Genomic DNA, 25,088 nt, shown 5'->3' on the forward strand with positions numbered 1-25,088 from the left:
TTAAATATAACTCTACAAAACACATCAAATACATATTTATCAATTAATGAAATCTTTACTAAAGCTTTACAATGAGCTCAAAATAGAGCCACTTAAACACAAACTGTCGTACTATCTACACACCTTTCAAAGTAGAAGGCATTTGGGCCCAGAAACTGGAACTGGTGATTCTTAACTTGCAGGATGCTGCTAGAGAGCAGCAGGGGCCACTTCAAATAACCTCAGTAGAAAGGTCACACCTCAGGCATCTTCAAAGCCATGAAGAATAACTACGATTCAAAGCTGAGTCTTAAAACTCATTTCAACTTTCCTCTTCCCAGGGAAAGGAAGCTGATTGTTAACTTCAAAAGGTCCAAGTGAGTTCTCAAAAGCTGCCTGTGAGCAGCAGACAAAAGATATTTTGTAGCGTTTATCTACAAATGCCAAAAATGCACGCCCTTGCAATCATGCCTCTGCCTCCGCGCAATTGTGTATTATTTTAGCTATTTCTGAATGATGCAGTCTAAGCAAACATGCTCATTTTTTTCTAACTCATCCTGGAACAAGAAGAGGGGAGACAAACATTTTGGCTACAGTGTGATCATGCCCCACAAAGCACATGGGCTGGGAACAATTTCCAAATTCCTGTTTTCACTGATTATATTTGGAGACGGAGCATTTGTGAAGTCATTAGGATTCGAGAAGGCCATGACGGTGTTACTCCCATGGAGGCACTGGTGGCCAGCCTCCCACACTCGTCATTGTCCCACTATGTGAGGTGCTCCTTTGTGTATGATGCAGCAAGAAGACCCTCACCAGATGCTGGTCCATGCATTCTGACTTCGTAGACTCCAGATCTATGAGTTCAGCTCACTTCCATTCTTTACAAACTACCTGGACTCAAATATTTGTTCTAACAACAGAGTCAGATGAACTCATCTGCCTCAAAATGAGTCTGCTCCGAGCTCCTTGATCACCACTCTTCCTTAAAACCAAGCTCTGGTTTTCTAGCTGGTGCCAAGAGTGAGAAATGCAGTTCCCACCCTTGCAGGAAGGTTTCTAGCCACGAAGCTGTGTACTAGCCCCATGGTTCTGTGGATCCCTTGAGTTCCTAAAACCCTACTACTATCTAGTCCACATGGCCCCAAGTACTTCATAGTAAGCAATACTTAAGGCTTTATCTTCCCAATGCTCACTCTTTGCATGTAAGCATGGCGTTTTCAGAGGGGGTGTGAGACATGATCCTGCCACAGGCTGACAAACAGTGAAAACCAGCCAGATTTTAACTAACCTGGCAGAGGCAGTTACAAAAACATAAACAGCTGTATTCTCCTCACTAACTGATGGATGGTATTTCAAGAACAACTGATTTATGCAGTTCATGTTCCTGTACCTGGTTAACACAAACAAGGCATTGGACTTGGTCACCTGGTACCTTTAAAAAAAAAAGTTTATCTACAGTGGGTTTGTTACTTTTAAATGAGTTCATCAGTTTCTAACTGCTGCTATAGCATATAACTACAAATTGGATGGCTTTAAAGCAATGCACACATATCATCTCATAGTTCTGGAGGTCAGATACATCTTACAATGTGCTGCAAGGTTGGGCTCCTATTAGAAGCGTTAAGGGAGAACATGTCCAGAGCAGGACTCCTCAGCTGTGATGTACTTTGATGTGCTTCAATCTCATGTCTCCTTCTCTGACACTGGCCACCCTATCCCACTCTTAAAAGGAATTTCATGTGAGTTCATGTGATGCTACTTGGGCCCAGCTCTAATACCTTGTTTAGAAATATGACTAGACAATTTAGAATCCTCATCCCATCTTGAGATTTTTAATTTCTTTATAGTTACAGTATCTTCTGCTACATGAAAACACACTCCTAGGTTCCAGGGGTTAGAACATAGACATCTTTGGGCGCCATTATTCTGCTTTCATGATATGCTGGTTGAACTCTCATTAATTAAGCTCTTCAGAGTGCTGAGTGACTTTTAAGATTATAAAAGGTGTGGGGAGACAGCTCAGTTAAGTCTGAGCACTTGAGCATGGTCCCCAAAATTCCATGAAAAAAGGCTACAAAAGTGGAGACAGTGGGATACTTGGAGCTCATTGGCCTTCCAATCTACCTCATTCCAGGAACTGCCATCTAGTGAGAAATCCTGTTCTCAAAAGGCAAGATAGAAAGCAATTGAAGAAGTCACCCAATGTCAACCTCTGGCTTCTACATGCATACGCATGTGTACATATGTTGTAGAATATTACTTTAACTATGTAAAGGTGTGTTACATGTGTCTATGCTGCATTTGTTTAATTATGTAAAGGTGTGTTGCTTTGGTTTATGCTGCATTTTTTCTAATTATGTAAAGCTGGGCGGGGGTGGCCCACGCCTGTAATCCCAGCACTTGGGAGGCAGAGGCAGGTGAATCTCTGAGTTCGAGGCCAGCCTGGTCTACAGAGCTAGTCCAGGACAGGCTCCAAAGCTACAGAGAAACCCTGTCTCAAAAAACAAAAACAAAAAAAGATGTGTCACTGTTTCACCTTGTCTGCCTAAGGCACCTGATTGGCCTAATAAAAAGCCAATAGCTGGGCAGTAGAGGGAGAGGCGGGACTGGTGGGCAGAAAGAATAAATAGGAAGACGAATCTAGGCTCAAGGGGAGAGGCTGGAGAGAGATAATAGGGAAGAAAGAGAGGGAGACATCCAGGGTCAGTCATCCAGGCAGCTGCCAGACAGACAGACACAGAGTAGGACATACAGAATGAAAGAGAGGTAAAAAGCCCCAAGGCAAAACGTAGATGAAAATAAACAGGTTAATTTAAGTTATAAGAGCTAGTGGGACAAGCATTAGATAAGGGTGAGCTTTCATAACTAATAAGAAGTCTCCATGTCATGATTTAGGAGCTGGTTGGTAGCCCAAAAGAAAGACTGCCACACACACACACACACACACACACACACACACACACACACACACACACGAAGTGGGAGGGAGAGGAAGGGAGAGAGAGACTCAAGACTATTAAGTGGCTATAAAACCAGAACACTTGGGAAGCACTGCTGCAGCAAATGCCCAGATCAAAGGAGTTAGGAGGTGGGAAAAGCACCTTAAGAAAAGCTGAGTGGTTAACCAGAACCATACAGGCTGAGGACTACTTCAAACTGAACCAAGGTAGTCTCTGGTTACCACTAAAGTTGATATGGCTTCCTATGAACCATGCTTCCAACTTCTCAGCACCTTACTATTACAGAGACAAAACACACAAACTGTCCTGTGGGCATTTTAAGGTGAACTGGCAAGCAGGTAACAACTAGTAGTCAAAAGGGATTGAAGGAATCTTAACCTTTAAAACCATTGTTAATATGCAAATTGCTAGTGGTCCAGAATCAAGGCAAGAGAGATGAGTAACCAATGTCACCACAGAGGCAAATTACTGGAGCCATAAGAACCACAGAGCCCACTTAGCAAAGTACTGCCCTGGGTTAAGTGACTGGGCCTGGTGACCCAAAGGAGATTCACAGTCACTCTTCTAGACAACAGCAAGTCCCAGTTTTGAACAACCTAAAAGACATGGACATCTAAAATGTTACATTATTAGTCTGACCAAAATCAGGTTCACAGTAACACACTGGCAGTACTCAGGTGAACCATGTTAGAAATGATTTTGCCTAAATTATACATATGAATAAAAACATTTTAATCAGACAAGACGTTCACACTAATCGCAATCTTCAAAGGAACGTGTTTATAGTCAAAAGGGGAAACAGGAGATTCAGAGGGCCAGCAGCTGCTGCTAAATGAACCACCTGACCCAGGACAACAGACCCAAAGCAGAGGCCATTGCATTCTTTCCCCACAGCCAAACAGCATGCACTAGTGACAGGCCACCCAGGGCTCCCTGGAGAAGTGTGGCCATGCCGGGCAAGCTTCTCCAGTCCTATATTTCGCTTCCCCCAGCACCCTGTGTGGAACTTCAAAAATGTTCAGCCAACCCAACCATTCCGAAAACAAAACCCCACAGCAGTGCCTAACCTACTGCCAGAAAACAAACAAACAAACAAGAATGGGAGGGCACAGACATAAGGAAGCCCCAGTCCAGGTTGAAACCCAAAGGCAGAAAAACTGCAGAACTTTCTAGCATTTATAACTTTTGTGAAGAAAATACCAGGCAATCTTTGGAGAGCCTCCAGTGCGAGCTCAGCATTTCCTAGTAACATCTGCAGTGCCTGCCTTTCTAAGGTTATGCTGGCACTACAAACATCGTAACACCATCCTTGTAACCTGCAAAGGATAAAGATCTTGGGGGTTAGAGGCATGCCTTATAGCCCAGTTTCATCACTAATTATACACACACATCAAAATTGTGTACCACCTGACAAGGTATGATCGGGCTTATACTGCAAAATAACAAAGAAAGAGGAAAAACTATGAAATCAGCAATTATACCGGACATGCATTTCTGAAGTATTCCAGATGCCAAAACCCCAGAGCAACTTAGCATTCTGTAAATGAAAGCTTTCGTTTTGCCTTCCACATCTAACAGAGACATGCTACACACTGAGGGTGCTCATAGAGATGGCCTCTAATTCACACCAACAAACAGCTTCTTTTCTACACTCTGAAGAAGAAAGGGCTCCACAGGCAGAGCCACAGTGGAATCTCACATGTGCGGATTCTGGATAGAAGGAAAACTGACCCCTGAACAGAAAGCAGACTGTGCAGCACAGTAAGCTGGGGCTGAGGAAGCACTCTTGTTTGGCTTTGGTTTGTTTTAATCACTTGGGCACTCCTAAAACAGGAACTGGGGTAGATTAGATTTCTGTTCCACAATATTTGGGTAAAATTTAGAAAGTTATGTTTAAAGTGGCCTTAAGGTACGGAAATCTGAGAGAATTGGCGGGTGCACTGAAACTTAAGCCAGGATCCTGAAGAGTGGACGCAGCGGAAGGAGGAGCTGCAGGAGACCACTAAGACTCCAGCCGCTGCGTAGAGAATCTACACAGCCACTTTCCAAATACTCCTGGAAACAAAACATGGCCCCGGGTCTGTAGTCAGCAGAAGTTACACCTTGAGATTCCAAGATCTGATTATCAAGTGACTTGGTAGGGCCAGGTGAGGTAAGACAAGAGTCTTACCGTTATATAGCCCAGAATGGCCTAGAATTCACTATGTAGCACAGGATGACATCAAATGTGGCAATTCTCACGTCTCAGCTTCCCAACTGCTGAGACTATACATATGATACCACGCTTGGCTGAATTTTTGTTTGTTTATTTTTTATTGAGATCATGTTTTATTTTGTTGCCCGGACTAGGTTAGAACTTACAGACTCAAACAATCCTCCTGCCTCCGCCTCCCAGATAGCCAGGATCTCCAAGCAATGTCAACCTAGACAGCTCATATTTGTTAATTGTGGTCTTCTCAGATAAAACCCACATTTGTGTTATCAACAACACACTCAACCTGCACATCAGAGAAAAATACAGACTCATTTAGAGCAATAAGGAGTTTAAATCCCAGTATTATCGAATATAAGGTAGGAAATAACTATTGTTGCTTAAAAATATGAAAGTTGAAATAAGAAATAAAGCAGAAAAATCTCATCAAAAATATTCTTAAGGACTTGAAAGCAGAATTAGAACTTAGGAAAAAGAGGCTATAAGGTCATTAAAAGTAAGACCTCAAAGGGAAATTCAATGGAGCAGAAGAGAAAATTCTTAAACTAGAGGTTCAATCTTGAGGAAGTTGACAAAATGAAGCAGAAAAGAAAATGAACACCAAACAGAAGTTAAAAGGATGTTGAGAGGAAAAAGAAGTTCTGACATTCACGTAGGCAAACCTGGAGGAGATAACAGAATAAGCAGGAGACTGTTTAGAACACTAATAGCTAGGGCATCCTCAGGGCTGATAAAGGACAGGAAATCTGCAGCTACATGAAATGCACAAGGCAGGAAAATAGAATTACACACCACCAAAGATAACCTTGGAGGAAGTTAAGCCATCCACCAAAGACCAGCAAACAAAAGACCTCACAGATGTCTTAAACAGTGACAAGAAACGCCATAACAGCGCAATGGGAGAGTGTGTTTACAAGGCCATCTGGAATTAACTGTCATCTGAGACCTGGAGGAGTGAGGATCAGACATCCCAGAGGCTAAAACCAGGAGACTTTCGATGACGAGCCTCCCGAAGAGGACAAGACTGATGGGATGAAAGGCAGAAGACTGGTGAAGATGTACAGCTAAAAATAACGACAATGTCCTAAAATTACATTTTTTTTTTTTTATTTTACTGGGTTTTTTATTTTATATACCAACCACAGATCCCCGTCTCATCCCTCCTCCCACTCCCCCCACCCCTGCCTTCCCCCGACCCACTCCCCATCCCCTCCTCCAACAGGCTAAGTTCTCTCCCCTGGCTGGAGAGCTAAGCCTGGTACATTCAGTTGAGGCAGGGTCAAGCCCCTCCCCCTGCATCACGGGTGAGCAAGGTGTCCAGACCACAGGGATCCAGAAAGCCAGCCCATGCACCAGGATAGATCCTGATCACACTGCTAGGGGGCCTAAAAGTATATTTTTTTATGGTGACACAATTATACAAGTTTTGACAAAAGCATCTAAGTTCAGAAAAAACATGGTCCCATGTTTTTTATATAATTCTAGAAAGGAGTTGGGATAGTTAAAATGCTGACTGAGCTTTTTAAGTCGCCACAACTTCCAGGACAGTTATTAGAAGAGAAATTCAACACATAAAGAGAAAAGGGAGACCGAATGAGAATATGAACCAACAGAAACTTCAATCAAAAACAATGAAAACAGACCACATGGGGGAAAATGTTCCATGATATTCCAATAAACAAACTAGAAACAAACTGTATCGCCATGTGGGGAAGGAATGAAAGAGGCTAAGGTAACACTCAGGAGGCTGAGGCAGAAGGATATCAAGTTCTAGGCAGCCTGGGCTACAAAGCAAGGCCCTGGCCAGAAAAGGAGCCATGGCCAGAAGACGGTAGGAGAAGGGAAAGACTGAAAAACTTTGTCTGCATTGAAACTGTAAGCTCCGTTCTCCAAATGAAAGATGTTCAACTGCACGATTCACAAGAAAAGCACACTGAAATACATTACTCCACACACATTAGAGTGGCAACAAAAATACTAAATATTGGAGGGAAGTGAGACCACAGATGAACCGCATTAGATTCTAACTGCAGATCTTGTTTGAACAATAAAAGGTGACTCACTACAATTATCTACAACAATCTCATGACATACCCAAGCAAAAAAGGCAAGTTGTAAAAATGCTACATGCAATGTAGCATTCTTATCAAGCCTGAAAATAAGCAAAACTTAGCAATACTGTCTTTAGGTATACAGTAATTATGTATATAGTAATTATACCAGGCATAGTAGTTACGCTAGATTGGCATTTGACAGTGACATAAAGACACTATTTAGGTCATGCAGCTAGCTTTTATACTCCAGGTTGTAGTGATACATTTTTCTGAAAATATCTCTAGACCCCAAAGAATCTGAACTTTTGCTGGACCTTGCAGCTAAGTTAATAACACTGCTTGAAATCATTTAAGACTGTGTACTTGGGCCTGCTGTCCTACTATGTACTTAGCCAATTTGCATTTAACCCACCTTTAAGAGAACAATGTAACACACACACCTTACTATGTCTTGGATATCCCATGCAAGCTGTTACAAGCTAAGCTAAGTGTACAGATTTAATCTTAAATTATGTGCTTGCTCTCTCATACCCCTGACCCAGAATAAAGCATGTGTGTATGTCCGTGCCGTGATAATCAGCCAACAGGCTGGAAGAACCTTAAAACAAATCACCACCATAAATGTTAGAAGCAGCATGAGGATTTAACTTGATAACATCATTTGTAGTGTTAAATGTTCTTCTGGGTCAGTTGGGTCACTAAAGTAACTCCTTCCCCTTGTAAGAAAGATTTTGTAAAGAATCCCTCCCTTTCCATGTTCTCTCTGCTGTTCAGTAAATTTGGAACAAAGCCGTCTGTAGGGACAGGCACAGATTCAGATGCACACGGGCACAAGTCACAGGCATTGGGCACAGACACTCTTAACAGCCAGATTACAGCTAGGCCAGCAACCACTAACTACAGTCAGAAGGTGCAGAGGGCAGTGGAGGACTGAAGTTTGGGCTCACACTTGGTCAAATTAATCCAAGGAGAAGCTGCTTTGCTTCTGCTCCTTCATGTGACATGGGCGTATTTTGGTGCCTTCTGAGTTATCTATATGGCATCAACCAACACATGCAGAGAAGGTCTTTATTCCACCTCACTGGCATTGTTAACAGCATGGCATAGATTGCCCAACTGCAAAGAAGGAAGCACATTTGCTAACTCTAATCTTCTAAGATAAAGACTTCAGTTGATAGCAGACCTGGATGACACCCTAAGCCTTCCCAGAATCTTTCAAAATCCTGGGGCTTACATGACTCAGGAGGAAGGAGGAGGCTAGTTCTTGTATGTAGCCTCTGTTGTTCTGCCTAGCCACATTGCTTGCCTTCTCTAATGGAGAAACTGGCTTCTCCAACTCTCTTCCTGACCCTCCACAAAGAAAGTAATGGCCTTTCCTTGTTGTGGAATATTTAACTATGCAAAGATGTGTTACATTTGTTTAGGTTGCATTTGTTTAATGATGAAAAGTCATATTGCTGTTTCACCTTGCTTGCCTAAGGCACCTGATGGGTCTACTAAAAAGCTGAATGGCCAATAGCTAGGCAGAAAGGTACAGATGAGGCTGGCAGGCAGAGAAATTAAGTAGGAGAAGAAATCTAGGTTCAGAAGAGGAGAGAAGAAGAGAGGAGAGGACAAGGAAGAAAGAAAGAGACCAGGGCCAGACAGACAGACATGGAAGATGCAGGAAAAGTGGAACATACAGAAAAGAAAAAATAATAAAGCCTGAGGCAAAAGGTAAAGAGAAACAGGTTAATCTAAGTTGAAAGAGCTAGTCACAAACTAGCATAAGCTAGGCTGAGCATTCATAACTAATAAGAAGTCTCTGTGTCATAATTTGGGAGCTGGATCGCAGCCCCCACTCCAAAAAAAGAAAGAAAAAAACATAGTACATACATTTGGTGCCCAATGCAGGGCTCAAATTTCCACATAGGGACTGAGAAAGCTAAAACAAAAAAAGACACAGCAGAGCACTTAAACATCCAGCACATTAAGTAGAAACAAAAAGCTTCCTAGTGCTGGAGTAGCTGAATGCAGTCCCTGGTCAAACGTGCCTGCAGACCAGGCCTGGGAGATTAAGGCTCAGCTCTCACAGACCCAAGGAGGGGCGAAGCCAGACACCAAGTCCAGGAGGAGGACACAGTGGTAGCTTAGCAGTTAAGGCTTTGGTCATGTACACAGAAAAGGCTAGAAATATGCAGTAAAGCATGTTCAGATGGAAAATCAAACAAACAAAAAACCTCTAAAGAGTTTCCAATGTGTTTAAAAATGTGCGTAAAATTAAGAAAGGAAAAAAAGAATATAGAAAAAATAAATAGTTTAAAAATAATAAAGTCTTTAAAGAAAGAGTAAGTAATATAAAAAAGAATAAAGTCACATAAGATGAAAAGTACACAGGAAATCTGGATCCTGAATAGTGTTGTATTGACTTCGAATTTTTTGATTGCTGATGAGTGAATGATAGCTGCTGAGAGACATGGGACTATAACAGGGACTGCTGAATTAGACCAGCCACAGAAAACAAAAGACTGTGGATTCATTCAAGGTTAATAGAGATCGGATTTGATCGGAGAAGACCCCCTGAAAATCCTGGCTACAGGCATAAAGAAATAAACCTTGAAAAACTACAAGACAGGTGATGTATATTTTGCCAGCTCAAAAATTTAAAAAAAAAATCATCTTTGGCTGGCTTGTGTGCAACACACACTCCATATTTGTGTTAATGCAGATATGCATGTTACCTTTGAAAGTCTGTGTGTTTTCAGAACAAGAGGACCAGAAACCAATGAAAACGGGTGGCCAGGTGATCCAGAATCTGAGTGCCTCTGTTACAGTTTCCTGAGAACTCTACATCCAGAACAGTTTTAAGGCTGCTGGCTGAGTTGGTCCAGCCTCACAGACTATTCTAGCCAGGACTGCAGATAAGCCTTGTGCTTTCCCATTGCACTGGACAATATATATTGTAGCTATCTCCCTCAGGCCTTGATCATTATTTTAATTTTTTCAGGTTCCCTAAAAAGATGCTTTTGCCCACAGACAACAGGAAGCAGTCTAGGGAATACAATGTCCACATTCCCAAGACATGGAGTGGGTGGTTTTTGATCATTTGGTGGGTTATGGATGTTTGTCGTCATTTAGGGGGGTTAGTTGCAAATTGTTACTGGTTATGGTAAGGGAGGAAACTGAGTATGGGGTGGGAGGTTGGATTCAAGGATCTCTCTCTGAAAAAGAAAAAGGGGAGCTATGGGAAGGATAGGATAAAAGTAGATTATTGAACTACTTTTAGACTGAAAACAACTATTAATCTCACCTTTACATTGGTATGGAATTTCTGTTTATTGATACCAATTTAAGGTTATTTTTCTTATACTGTATATATGTCTCTACTATAAAGGATCTTTGTATATTGATACAAATTTAAGGTTATTTTTGTTACAACATTCTGTATATATGTTTATACTCTTGTTTAAGGTATTGTACCTATGCAGTATTATATCTATTCATTTAAAAATGTAAGGTAAAGTTCTAGTCCTTGAAAGCTATTATTATAAACCATTAAGGATAATTAAGAAACAGAGGTTTGTAGTTAGTCATCTATAACAATCAAACTTGTAGTGATGTTAAATATGTTTAGATAGATAGTATCTAAACACTTCAAAGACCTACAGAATACAGCATTTAAAATGTTTTGTTATCATAGGTCTTTTCATGACAGTGCAATACATCTGCTCCTGGCAGCACCAATCTACTTCATAAAAGGATGATGGGCATCTAAGAACTTCCATGTGGAATTTGTTTTCATTGTGACAAAACTAACCATTTGGACAAGAAACTGTCTTTGCTTTGACAGCTGACAGTATACTGTCCAAACTGGACATACAGGGCACAAAGGAAAGTGACTGCCAAATTTTGCCAAAACAAGGTAGGACAGTCCTTCAGAATTCCTGCTTCATGGAAAAGTCTGCCAGATATTCTAGGCCTGTAGGCCAAAGGTAGATGTCCCAAGATTGCAGAAGAACCTTGGGTGACTGTCCAGGCAGTCAGATGTCTGTCATTTCTATAGTTTTGGAAGTGGCTTGCACTGTACTGGCTGTTTACTCAGGCAATATTATATCCTTCTGGGGTCTTTGATGGAGCGGAAGACTAGATAGTTATAGTTATACTATTCCTTAGTTATGACAGAAGGTAAATTAGGTACAAAACTTTGGACTCAACAAGATAGGATAAACAATGGAGTATTTTCTTTGAATTTGCCAAATACAAATGGATTGAATATTCTAAATGTTATCCTCACTTGATAATTGTTCTTGTTGTATATAGCTTTACTATGTTAAGGTTAAAACACTTCCTTTTTATTTATACAAAAAGGGGAAAATGTTGTGGAATATTTAACTATGTAAAGATGTGTTACATTTGTTTATGCTGTGGAATATTACTTTAACTGTGTAAAGGTGTGTTACATTTGTTTATGTTGCATTTGTTTAATGATGAAAAGATGTGCTCCTGTTTCACCTTGCCTGCCTAAGGCACCTGATTGGTCTACTAAAAAGCTGGACAGCCAATAGCTAAGCAGCAGAGGGATAAGTGGGGCTGGCGGAGAGAATAAGTAGAAGGAGAATTCTAGGCTCAGAAGAGGAGAGAAGAAGAGTGGAGAGAATGAGGGAGAGTGAGACACCTGGGGCCAGTCAGCCAGGTAGCCGCCAGTCAGACAGACATGGAAGAAGCAGCAAAAGTGGGGCACACCGGAAGAGAAGGAAAAAAGCCCTGAGGCAAAAAGTAAAAAGAAACAGGTTCATTTAAGTTAAAAGATCTAGCCAGAAACGTGCCTAAGCTAGGACAAGCATTCAAAACTCTGTCATGATTTGGGAGCTGGGTGGTGGCCCCAAACAAAGAAAAGCCTGTGTACATTTCCTTGGCAAATTTTTCCTTGAGATACCACAAAAGACTGGACATTCACCACCACCAGGGTTGGACACTCAATCTCACAACAAAGCAAAAGGAATTACAAGGAATTACAACTTCAGACCCTGAATTCCTTCAGAATGAGTGAGGCACACTTTCACTTACCTGTGCTATCTCTTACACACACACCCCACTGCTGCGCTCCAACTGTCCTGTGCTGGGAAGGTCACAGCTCCTTCAGCCACTGAAGCTTTGCCTAGAAAAACAAAGGCAGGAAAGAAGTCAATCAAAGGAACCAGTGTCCACTGAGTAAAAAAACTCATCTAATCGAGGAAAATCTTCACCATTAAGAGGAGAAATGACCACGAAAATTAAGAAAATCTCTAGTTAGGCCTGAGCCATCTTTCATCTATAATCAAAACTCGAAGTAGTAAGTTGGCATGTGTAGAAGGAATTTTTCTAATTTTCAGAGAGCACTGGTATGCATTTCCTCACTGGAACCCCACAATCTTGAGAGTATGATACTTCTTGAGGATGTTCTTTTTAAATGCAGCAGTAGTTAAAGTTCCCAATGGTTACAAAACGTCCCCCCAAACCATTTGACTAAGAAGTATCACAGAAGAAATGAGAGGAGCTGGCGTACAGTTCAGCTGGCAGAGTGCTTGCCTAGCATGCCAAAGCCTTGGGTTCAATCCCCCATCCTCTGGGGCTCCTGAATCCCAGCCCTTGGGAGATGCCATCAATACTGTTTCTTCTTGCATTGGATCTGCTGGTCTACCTTTTCTGCCAACAGATGCAGAAATGCCTTTGTCTGCAAAGTGACCAAGACACTGCCACAAAATAGCTTACTTAGAAAAGGAGCTTAGGGTAGAAAGAAAATCCATACCGAGGCAACTGAACCTGTCTTTTTCATATCCCTCCTTGGCCCTGTAAGTCATATTTATCAGTGCTGAACTTTATAATTTAAATCTTTATAATTACAAATCTACAGAAAAGTGACAAAAATAAAAATGCAAAAATACTCATGTAGCCCTTACCTGGATTTGCTTACTGGCGTTTAACCCATTTTCCTGAACTTTTAGCACACACACTTAGCACTTTTGTCTTGATCTATATGAAGATCAGTTTCACACATCATGGCCCCTTTTCTCTAAAAACTTCAGAAATGATTCCCAGAGAATAGGAACACTCTTACACAATCACGATGCAGTCATCAACCTTGCTACCACTGCCACTGATGCATTAATTCACTCCATATACAGTTCTCCTAACAAGGACTTTTCTTTTATAAGACTTCTTACAATTCAGGATCCAGTTCAAGGTTAGATAAAGCATCTCGCTCTTAATCCTCTTTAACCTGAAACACACACACAGTATCGCTTTGAGAATGTAGCTCCTCCATTTTAAATTGATGGAGCATTTCCATTTTGGCTTGTCTGACCTTTCCTCGGATAATTCTGGATGAATGAGAATGGCTTAGGCTTTCTCAGCCATAAAATGTCCTAAGTGAGAAACTCTCTGAATCACATCTAAAGGTACAAGGTCTTTCCTGGTCCCAAAGTAATACCCATTTGATTCAATAAAAAGAAATCACGGCATTTCTCCTTGCAACTAATACTTCAGCTAGGGGAAAACATTCTAAGACCATCCAAATACTTTGTCCTCCCTCAAAATCCCTCCTTCCCCTACTCCTGCATAATCTCAACACTTAGAAAACGGCTCATGAGTTCAAGGCCAGCCTGAAATACATACTAAGGCCCTGCCTAAGACAAAGGAAAAGAAGAAGAAAGAAAGAGGGAAGAAGGGAAAGAGGAGGAGAGGTAGAAAAGAAGAAAATTTCCCAGGTATCCACTGTAAGAACTGCTAAATGGTATTATTAATAAAAAGAAACCCGGAGCCAGATATTGGGGTGAACGCTGAAATATCAGAAAAACAGAACAAGCCACAGCCAAACTCGCCTTGCCAACTTCTCAGCTGATTCTGGTTCCTCAGACTGAAAGCCTGAGTCCTCACCCCTGAGGGTCTCATTTGAACTGCTTAAAAGGCCTCTAGTTCCTGGTCCTCAGCCTCAAGTCAGCAAGTTCCTGTTTCCTCACACCTTACATACCTTTCTGTGTCTTGCCATATTACTTCCTGAGATTAAAGGTGTGTGTCTTTCCCAAGCAAAGACATGAGATCTCAAGTGCTGGGATTAAACATGTGCCACCAATGTCTGGCTCTGAACTCACAGAGATCCAGATGGATCTCTGCCTCCCGAGTGATAGGATTAAAGGCGTGTGTGCCACTACTGCCTGACCTCTATGTCTACTTTAGTGGCTCTTCTGTTCTCTGACCCCCAGATAAGTTTATTGGGGTGTACAATATATCAACCACAATCCACAATGTCTTCCTGTTACATACTTTATATAATGACAGCCGCAACACACTGACTCCAACCTTCTTTCCAATATTACTATTCATTCATTATCAGCATTCTACAACATTTGTTCACATAGTGAAGCAGTTAGGTTTAGTACAGACACATGAAGTCCTGCTTTTCTTAGGATACGTCCCTACTCCATTCCTGTACTTTACACTGGTACTCAGACTTAGCCAATGAGAGCCCCTTCAAGCTGCCTACTATGTATTTTTGACATATTTATTTTTATTTCTTTACTTTCTCAGATTAAAAAATGTATGGGACTTAATCTTGTATCTAAATGTTTCTGCTCTGAATGAAGCCCTTTCTCCAAAGAGACCTGGGGTCTTTTCAGAGAAGAGAAATAGAGTCCAAGATTCCTAATGACTGGTTACCAATCAGTGTGTTTCACCTTGTTGATCTTCATTCTAAATCTGAGCACATGTCCCTTTCTGTCATAAAGTAGAAAATTCAAGGGGCTCAGATCAGTTGTGGCAGCTAAATTACCGGGAGATCTCACCAACTGTGACTTCAGCGTTTACATTTGGATAAGATGGATCCACTTAAGTTACATCCCTGGGAGGAGCAAGTAGCCTTCCTCTGTTACTGTCCTTACTCCTTGAGATGCTGCTCATCCAGTCTGTTGACACTATGGCTAAGGAGCTCAAGGAACACAACCTCCTGCATCCATCTTTCTGTCCACTGCTTGGATGCAGCACTCTTTGCTATCCACGATCATATGGAGATCTCAAGCCTCAAGTACTTCTTTCTCCATTATCTTGCTGTACAAATTCCAGCCTCAGCAGCCCTAAGCTACAGACCTGCCAACTCCATGCTATGAGAACACAGGCTCTCCCAGTGCTGGCCAAATCTACTTTGGCAGAAAATGGGCACAGGCCAAACACCAGGACAGGCCGGAGAACCCTCAAATTACTGTCTTCTCCCTTAGGTCACAATCTTGGCTGTCTGTTGTCCAGTGCCAGAGGCTTCCTGGATAGAGAGCCTGTATTCAGTGTGAAAAGGTAAGATCAGCTCTGGCTGCCTCTTTTTGTCTTCATGCCTTCAACATTAGGTAAGGCTGTACTTGGAATGATGAAGGATCAAACACTTTCAACACATTTTAATAAGGTCTGTAAGCATTCCAAAAAAAGTCACTTTCTGGCACACACTTAACAGAGAACCTGTTCACTTGGTCTGTAAGCCCACAGTATCCAAACGGCTCTCTAGGATGGAAGTGATTCCAGATGAGTTGACAAAGAAATGCCTCTCCTCATTCTAGAAAACAGGTACTCACTTCATGGCTGCCCACCATCCCAACACAGATGTATTTCTACAACTCATCCTCCAAGTAGCACAGCAAAGCACTCCAGACAAAGCCAACAAAGTCGGTTGCTATGGTTCATATTTCCTGTTTATATGCACATACTTAGGAGTGAAGACTTTCCATGTGAATCATTTTCTGATGCATTTTCATTTTTTTAAACTTCTAGCCACATATCTCTACAGAGAATTAGAAAGTAATCAAGAAAAAAGAAAGAGAAATTGCAACCCCAGACACAAAGTAAACCAGAGGAAATTAGAAGGGGGAAAAAAATGATATTTTCATCACATTCTGTAAGGAAAGACAACTTTGCAAGTCTAGGAAGCCAGAGAACTTGTCTTTACCTAACTAAATCCACACTTACTGCTACACACACACACACACACACACACACACACACACACACACACACACACACACGAGAGCGCAATGGTCATCTAGCACTATTATCTCAGCAGACTTTTTTCCACATGAGAACTCTGCATTGCAGCCTATGTAGTCCTCACACGGCAGCCTTGCCTTTCTTTGGTTTTGCTTCAAATGGCCCAGGAATTAAAAAGAAAGGTGATGTAAAGGTGCTGACCTGCCCATCTCCCTTGACCCTGGCATTCTCAATCCTCTGGGAACCCTCAGAACACCTTCTCAGAGGTCCCTCTGAATCTCCGGTGGAATTGTTTCCCCAAGTCAGCATGGATCCAGCTCCACACAGATTCTTCTGTGGGTTCCCATTTCCCAGGAATTGAATGGGAGTCCCTTGGGCTGATAAAGCAAGATCTCTATGATGGGTTCCCCACCTTCTCCTCCACCCATCTCCATCACTTCAGGCCCCATCTCTTGTGAAAAACCATTCACCTCTCCAGTGAAGCATCCTGCTTTCCTTTCTGCCCTTTGACTCATTTGCTGGGGCATGACAACTCCTGGGAATTTGTGTGTGTGTGTGTGTGTGTGTGTGTGTGTGTGTGTGTGTGTGTGTGTGTGTGATCGTTGTCTAAGGCTGGCTTAGTGTGCCACCCCAGTGCTCCACCCCAATGCTCCGCCCCAATGCTCCACTCCAGTGCTCCGCCCCAGTGCTCCACTCCAGTGCTCCGCCCCAGTGCTCCACTCCAGTGCTCCACCCCAAAGCTCCACTATAGTGCTGTCCCAGCACCTGGCCACCTTTAGAATAAATAAAGGCAGAACTCTGATGATCACTTTCACTGTGCTAAGCATGGATAAGCAACCCAACGTCCACCAGTTCTTTAAAGTGAATGCTATTATCCTCAGCTCATTTCACAAAAAAGCACACGGGCAAGGAGATGCAACAGCATCCCATGTCACAGCCAGGAAGTGGCAGAGCCAAACAGCTGCAACACATTTCACTAACAATCAGGTGAAATATGCTTAGCTGAAAATGTAACAGGGTAATGAGCGATACAAGGGAAAGTCCCAGAACATCGACGGTGACCTCAGGGCAACACTGAAAGGACAGTAAGATTCAGCTCATCTGAATCTCTCACAAGTGACTGATACCCACAAACTAGGCCCATATTTTCCCAGAACATAGGCTAAGATACACCACTGTGACAAGGAGATGGGCAATTACTACAACCCAGAAATAGACACATGAATCAAGAAAAAACACAGTAAAAATTAAGAATACAAATTCACATGGAAAATTTAATCTAGCAGAAAAATAAAAAAAAAAAAAAACCAAACAGGTAAACCATTAACATTTGACATTTTAAGATCTACTCTGCTGTGGAGCAATAGACAAAATTTTTACATATTCAAAGTTTGAAAATAAATAAATAAACAAACCTTTCACTGTTAAGTATGAGAATTTTACCTTCAACACAAGGACTTTCCCCAAAACAAGAATTTTAAACTAAGTAACATATAGTTTCTGTACCCACAATTGTGGGGAACAGAGAGTGCCTGGGTGAATATGGGCTGTTGACATGGGTACAGCCATGTCAAGGACTCCAACCCCTCAGCCACATGGGAAAATGGCAAAGCCCCCCAATCCCTGAGGCTCAAAGGGATGGCAAGGCCTTCCTCTAAGTCTAGATGTGGATGTTGATAATGTGTGCAGAAAATGTCCATCACAGCTTCCTCTACCCCATATTTATGCCTAGATATTGCTCCTACCAAGATTAGCTAAACCTTTCTTCTTGGAACCAGGTGTGCACCATAAATCAGCTACCTTGTTTTCTGTATGTGATATACCTCCTCTTCTGTTTTCAGCTGTATGCAATCACCTAGCTGCTCTGTTCGACTGTATATGATAAACATGCTGAGCTTCTGGGATGCCACAGTTTCTCCATCATGACCCTAGCTTTTCTATGTGTCCATGTTTTTGGCTTTTCTTCATCCCCTTGCTCTCCCAGTCAGCTGCATCCCAGGAGCCATGTTGGATGCTGCACACAATACAACTGCTGTGCGAATTACCAATATGCTAAATTTCAATGTTCCTACTTCAGTAGAATATGTAATTCTGCCTTATGGAGTTTCAACAATAATAGAAAACAGAACCAACTGTTGAAAGCTTTAAGCCATAGACCACTCATTTGGGGAAGACTAGCTCTGACAGCACTACAGAAATCTCCCTGCTTGGAAGCACAAACTCTTTCCAAGAGTAACACCCATAAAATTTACAAAGTCTGAAATGGGTAACACTTGTCTTGGGGGATTCAAGGATCAATTCAATATGTTAACCAAAAGTATTTAGTTGGTACCTATTACCCAGCAATCACTCATATGCATTAGCTATTGGTACTGACATCATTTTAACCTTACTCTTGTCAACTTCAAGCTATTCTATCTCAGGTTCTATTAAAGGCAAGAGGCAGTAAGGCAACTATAACTTCAAGATGAAAAAGAGCAGGCCACATGTTCAACCACACAACTAGTGCATATCTGTCCACTGTCACAGTAGAATTTCACAAAGCATCCTCGGAGAACTGGACTAGGTAGGGAAAGTGAGCACAGAGAAGCCAAGTGCCATGATTAGAGAACAGCATCCTAGTGTCTTCAGGCACTTTGAATGACAATGGCCCCCATAGGCTCACATACATGATTAGTCCCTGTTGGCAGAACTGTTTGGGAAGGATTAGGAGGTGTAAATTGGTTGGAGATGTGTCATGGGGGTGGGTTTTAGAGTTTCAAAAGCCCACACCATTCTCAGGATTCTCACCCCCCACCCCCTCCCCCCCCCACCCCCTCACCCCCCACCCCTCACCCCCCACCCCGCCTGCTGCTTGTAGATCAGATTTAAGCTCTCAGCTGCTGCTGCAGGGTCGTGCCTGCCCACCTGCTGCCACGCTCCCCAGGCATGCTCATGGACTGGAGGAGATGATATTGTAAAAATGACTATCTTACTAAAAGCAATCTACAGATCCAATGCAATCCCCATCTAAATCCCAATGTCATTATTCTCAGAAATTGGGGGGGGAAAAAAAAAACTTCATTCAGAAACACAAAAGACCCCGGACAGCCAATGCATTCCTGAACAAGAAGATTAATGCTGGAAATATCATATCTTATTTCAAATCCTATTACAGAGTCACAGCAACAAAACCAGCCTAGGGCTGGCACAAAAGCAGCCAGAGATAACAGAAGGTCCAGATGTAAGCCCAGGCAACCACTTGATGTTTGGCAAAGACGCCAAAAATATTCTTTAGTTAAAAGACAATTTCTTCAATAAATGCTGTTGGGAAACTAGATGTCTATACGTAAAACAATGATGAATCTAGATCCTCATCTCTCACCCTTACAAAAAGGACACACGGCCTTCACATAAGATCTAAAACTCACCAGGCAATGGTAGCCCACGCCTTTAATTCCAGCACTCCAGAGGCAAAGGCAGACAGATCTCCGAGTTCAAGGCCAGCCTGGTCTACAGAGGGAGTTCCAGGACAGCCAGGGCTCCACAGAGAAACCCTGTCTTGAAAACCAAAACAAACAGAAGACCTAAAACTCAAACTGTGAGAGAAAACCTAAGGAAAACACTTTTAAGATTTGGATACACACAAGAGCTTTCCAACTAGGGCTTGAATTGCTATGGAAATCAAGGTCAACAGGCCACTAAGTGAGACCGCCTGGAATGAACAGGCTGCTGTACAGCAACAGCTACAGCTAACGAAGCAGCCAGACAGCACGCAGAACGAGAGAAAACAGTGCTAGTTATGCACTTGATGGAAGAGTAGCATCTAAAATATTTAAAGAACTCAAAAAAAAAAAAAAAAAATTAAACTATGAGGGTGGGACATGGCCTGCTGTGCATGCATAATGATCTGGGTTCAGGTCCCTGGGACCCACATAAAGCCAGGTGTGGTAGTGCCCATCCGTGACCCCAGAACAGGAGTTCATTGTCTAGCCAACCAGCCGAATAAATGAGCTCCAGGTTCAATGACAGATGCTGCCTCAAATGAGAAAGTTAAAAATAAGCAAAGAAGCCCAGTGTTGACCTCATCCTACCCCGACACACACAAGAAAGAAATCAAAAAACCTAGTCAATAAACAGGCTAGTGAAATGAACGGACAATTCCCAGAGGATGAAATACTGATTGTCAATAGACATATGAGGCCCAACAAGCCAGATGAGTCACCTGGAACCTCACCCATCCATGCCAGCCTCAAGACCCAGTCAGTCACACAGCCTAGCCCTGGTCATACATGTGGTAGTGTAATGACTATGGCCTGGTCTCCTAAAAAGCTTCTGTTTGCAACAGATGGAGACTGCTCTAGGGATCCAAAACTCATCAAATGCAGAGATTTGCAGTCTACATGGAAGACTCAGGGAACATCAAGGGAGAGGAGACCAGGGTGCCAGCTGCTATTCAGTGCCCCCTAGACAAGACAGGAAAGGAGCATCCATGAACGCCCACCAATATGCCAACCTGAACAAGACCAGCATAATGAAACTATCAGTTGACATATCAACATGGACAGGGGAAATTCCACAAGGTCCCACCCCTAGATAATGGACTACAGGTAGCCAATGGCTACTGAGAGGAGAAAAATCATTTTCCTGCAGGAACAAGCTCCTATATAGGTTGTTCAATCCCAAGCAGTCATTCCTGGATCCACATACCTACAGGCAATGCAAACTAGACTCAGCAGGTTGTATATACATATGTTTGTGTGTATACACACATACATATACATATAAATATGAGAATAATTAAAGAAGAAGAGGTAAATTTGGGAGGAAGAGGATGGAGGGGTTAGAGTGATATAAAGTATTTATGTATGTAGTTCTTTAAAAAAAACATGAAAAATGTTCAACCTCACTAGTCATTAAATAAAAACTACATCTCACCCCAGTCAGAAGACACTCGTTAGGAGAACACCAGCCAATTCTAATAAGGATGTGAGCAAAGGGGAACTTTTATACATGCTGGTAAAATGGAAACTTGTCTAGTCACTATGGAAATAGGAACAAAGGTTGCTCAAAAAATTAAATACAGATCTTCCAAGTGACTCAGCCCTATAACTCCTGGCTATTTACTTAAAGGACTCTCAGTCAACTTATCACAGAGACACGTGGACATCATGTTTATTTTGGCACTTTTCACAACTGCTAAAATATGGAGCCAAGCTAAGTGTCCAACAATAGAAGAAAGGATGGACAAAACTGTGAATGTATACACAAAGGAATCTTTTCCATCATAAAGAAGAATGGAGTTATAACATTTGCAGAAAAATGGATGCAACTGGAGATAATCACATTACATGAAGTAAGCCAGTCTCAGAAAGACAAATATATTTTCTTGCTTGTAGCAGAATATTATTTTAAGGTGTATTACTTTTGTTCATATTGCATTTGTTTAACTCTGTGAAGCTGTGTTATTGTGCCTGTGTAAAAACACCTGATGGTCTAATGAAGAACTGAATGCCCAGTAGTGAGGCAGGAGAAAGGGGCTGGCAGGCAGAGAGGATAAATAGAAGGAGAAACATGGGAGGAAAGATCTAGCAGCCAGAGAAGGAGGACTCCAGGGGCCAGCCACCCAGCTACACAGCAAGCCATGGAGTAAGAGTAAGATTTACAGAAGTAACAGAACGGGAAAAGCCCAGAGGCAAAAGGTAGATGGGATAATTTAAGGAAAGCTGGCAAGAAACTAAGCCAAGCTAAGGCCAGGCATTCATAATTAAGAATAAGCCTCTGTGTGTTATTTATTTGGAAGCTGGGTGGCAGAACCCCCCCCCCCAAAAAAAAAGAGTAAAAAAACAACAACAACAATAACAATAGCTGTTCCTGGATTTTATATTGACAAAAAGTTATGCCTGGATATATAAAGTGAACGCAGAGGTGAGATTGTCTAGTAAATAAAGAGGATAGCCAGAAGGGAAGAAAGGGTGAGAAGGAGAGGGTGAAAACAGGATGGATACACTTAATGTAGAACACATATTGTATGAAAAAATTCTAAGTGCTTTTTGTTTTTTGGCTTTTGTGGGGTGTTTTTTTAAGAACCTGGGCTTTGAAGTTAGACACATGTGGGTTTCTTTTGCAGGTTAGCAAATGATAAACAGATCCTTATGCTAAAGATGCTCTGTCGGGGGTTATAACCAAACTGGATGGGAGAATAAGATCAAGTAGCTGGAATTAAACATTAGGCAAAATAAAATAAAAAAAAAATAAGTAGATACACACACACACACACACACACACACACACACACACACACACACACACACACACAAATTGCTCTGCTTCAAGACAGAATCTAAGCCACACAAGAAAAATAACAAGTAGACAGGATTATTCTGATATAGGTGAAATTTAATGGATTTGAATAAAATGTGGACTCATTAAGGTATCAATAAAGATGGGATATTAAAACAAACAAAAAAAATGGACTGGAGAGATGAGTCAGAGGTTAAGAGCACTGGCTGCTCTTCCAGAGGTCCTGAGTTCAATTTCTAGCAAACATATATTGGCTCACAAGCATTTATAATGAGATCAGGTACTCTTCTTCTGGCATTCAGGCACAACACTGTATACATAATAAATAAAATCTTTAAACACACACACACACACACACACACACACACACACACACACACACACAAGATGCTGGTGAATGAGAAAACCTTCATGTTGAGTGGTAAGAACAGTCATTGTGTTTGTAGGCTTTCTCTATCCTTCATCCTGGAACAAGAACTTCACAATGCTATTCACTTTTCAAAACCACTCAAGTTTCATCAAATGACCTCATTTGACAGGTGAGGATGCTGAGCATCTCAAGGCATAAGTGACTAGTTCCAGGTTATGCTGCCAATAAGCTGCAGAGACTGGTATTTTAAAACTAGCAAAGTTACTAGCAAAGCCATTGGGGACAAAGGGGTGGGGTGTGTCACACCGTCATTCCACAGAGCATTCCCTTGCTCCAATCAAATTCACTAGGCAATATCTAGACCCAGCCATCTCTACATCCCCATAATATGTGCTGTGCTTGAGTCCCAGTCACTTAGAGCTCATGAAACACAGTCCATCAAACTGAGTGAATACTATGGATCCCACCCTGCAAGCCAGAGCATCCTCAGCACAAGAGACATTCAACAACTCTCCAACTTGTTCATGGGTCTAGGTGTCAGCTAGTCTCAAGGAAAGGGGCAAAGATGAAGCTGACTCTGTACATTCTAAGATGATCATTTCTGCTAATACTTTCAGAATATGGATGAGGTGGGGTGCAGCCCATGTGTGTATCATTGCTATATCCTTAGATATACTGCCTGCCAGTTTTCAGTAAATGCAGACGAACACACGTGAACACACACACACACACACACACACACACACACACACACACACACACACACAAACACCCCAAGCCATAGAACAAAAGGCTGAGAAGAAGAAGTTTGTGAAGGGCAGCCTGAGGAAGCACCAGTTATGGCTGTCAGGGAGGCCTCAGACCCAACTCCTTTTTGGAATGTGATAGTCATAGAAAAGTAGGGCCACAGGAAGCCAGATTTTTCTGAATTATTATTATTTTCACTTTTTAATATTGTTTGTGTGCATGATGTATGTGTGCCAAGGCCAGAGGACAACCTGGTGGAGTCAGTTCTCTCCTCCTCCACCTTTATGTGTATTCTAGGACTGAATTTAGTTCACCAGGCTTACGTGGCAAGAGCCTTTACCCACTCTGAGCCATCTAACCAACCCCTATTATTATTTTTAAATGAGCAAATTTTACACTTGGGGGTAAGAATGCCTTCCAATCCCCTTTGCCTATTCAAAATATTTGTCAATATTTTGAAATACCTACAGAGGCCAAAACTGTCCTCTAATTTACTACTTTAGACAGATGAATCATACATGTAAAAACAACCTATTAGCATTGTGCTTCTGTAAAAGGCACAGAGAAGAGTACGACTGGGCCAGCTAGTTTACCGTGGAGAGAACACAAACAGATCATTACAGTTCCATACAATTAATGCTTTTGGCAAAGCAGAAGCAAGTGGGGGAGAGTGCGGAGGAGGGGGGATGACTAATCCTGCTTATGTTTCAACCACACTTAGTGAGGAAGAAAGGCTTTCCCCCAATGACCTTAGCAATTTCCTTGTCTTCATTAAAGCAAACACCACGTCAATCCGTCTCCCCACTGCGCCACTCAATCACCATCTACACTGCACACTTCCCTAACAGACACTGGGTAAGCAGGTTGTGAAAGGGATGGTCAGCCACATGGCAGCACGGGAGTTGCCTATTCAACTTTTCTCAAAGTTTTTCCCCTGGATCTTTCTACCAAAAATTCTTGTCTTCCAACAGTCAACTAATACAGTGTGTGTTTCTCTATCCCAAAATCTTAAAACTAAGGTAGCACCATTTAAGAGTTCCTGTTGTTTGGGGACAGGGAGACAGCTCAGTAGATGAAGTGTTTGCAATGCAAACATAAGAACCAGAGTTCAGATCCCCAGCACACACAGAACCTGTAATCCCAGTACTCAAGAGTCAAAGAGGGATCCTCAAGAGAACAGGCCTCAGTAAGCAAAGAGGGTGCTGGAAGGAGCCCTCACATCAACCAGTAACCTCCACGAACACATATGGCCCACATATGTGCACTTTCACACATGCACCATAAACATACACACGCAAAAAAAAATGAAGTTTGTTGTTGTAACTTAAAAGGTTTTACCTGCAAGAAATATTTCAGACCACATACAATATAGGACATGTATGTACTTAGAATAGTCAAAAACAGCCATGCTATAAAATAAGAAACTAATTTCCCAAGCATAAGGTGATGCTTATGACTTTACATTGAAATTACTCTAACTATTTGGTAAGACAGAAAGG

At 42.0% G+C, this 25,088-nt stretch overlaps 1 protein-coding gene across 1 annotated transcript in view; it reads right to left on the reverse strand.

The window, feature by feature from the left end:
• Sgms1 (sphingomyelin synthase 1) overlaps window positions 1-25,088 on the reverse strand; it is a 264,683-nt gene that overhangs the window by 156,911 nt on the left and 82,684 nt on the right. The window contains 1 exon segment of the mRNA XM_036166358.1: window positions 12,255-12,345. The gene's annotated coding sequence lies outside the window, so the exon portion shown is untranslated.

Source organism: Onychomys torridus, chromosome 1 (assembly GCF_903995425.1).
Source record: "Onychomys torridus chromosome 1, mOncTor1.1, whole genome shotgun sequence".
NCBI lineage: Eukaryota > Metazoa > Chordata > Mammalia > Rodentia > Cricetidae > Onychomys > Onychomys torridus.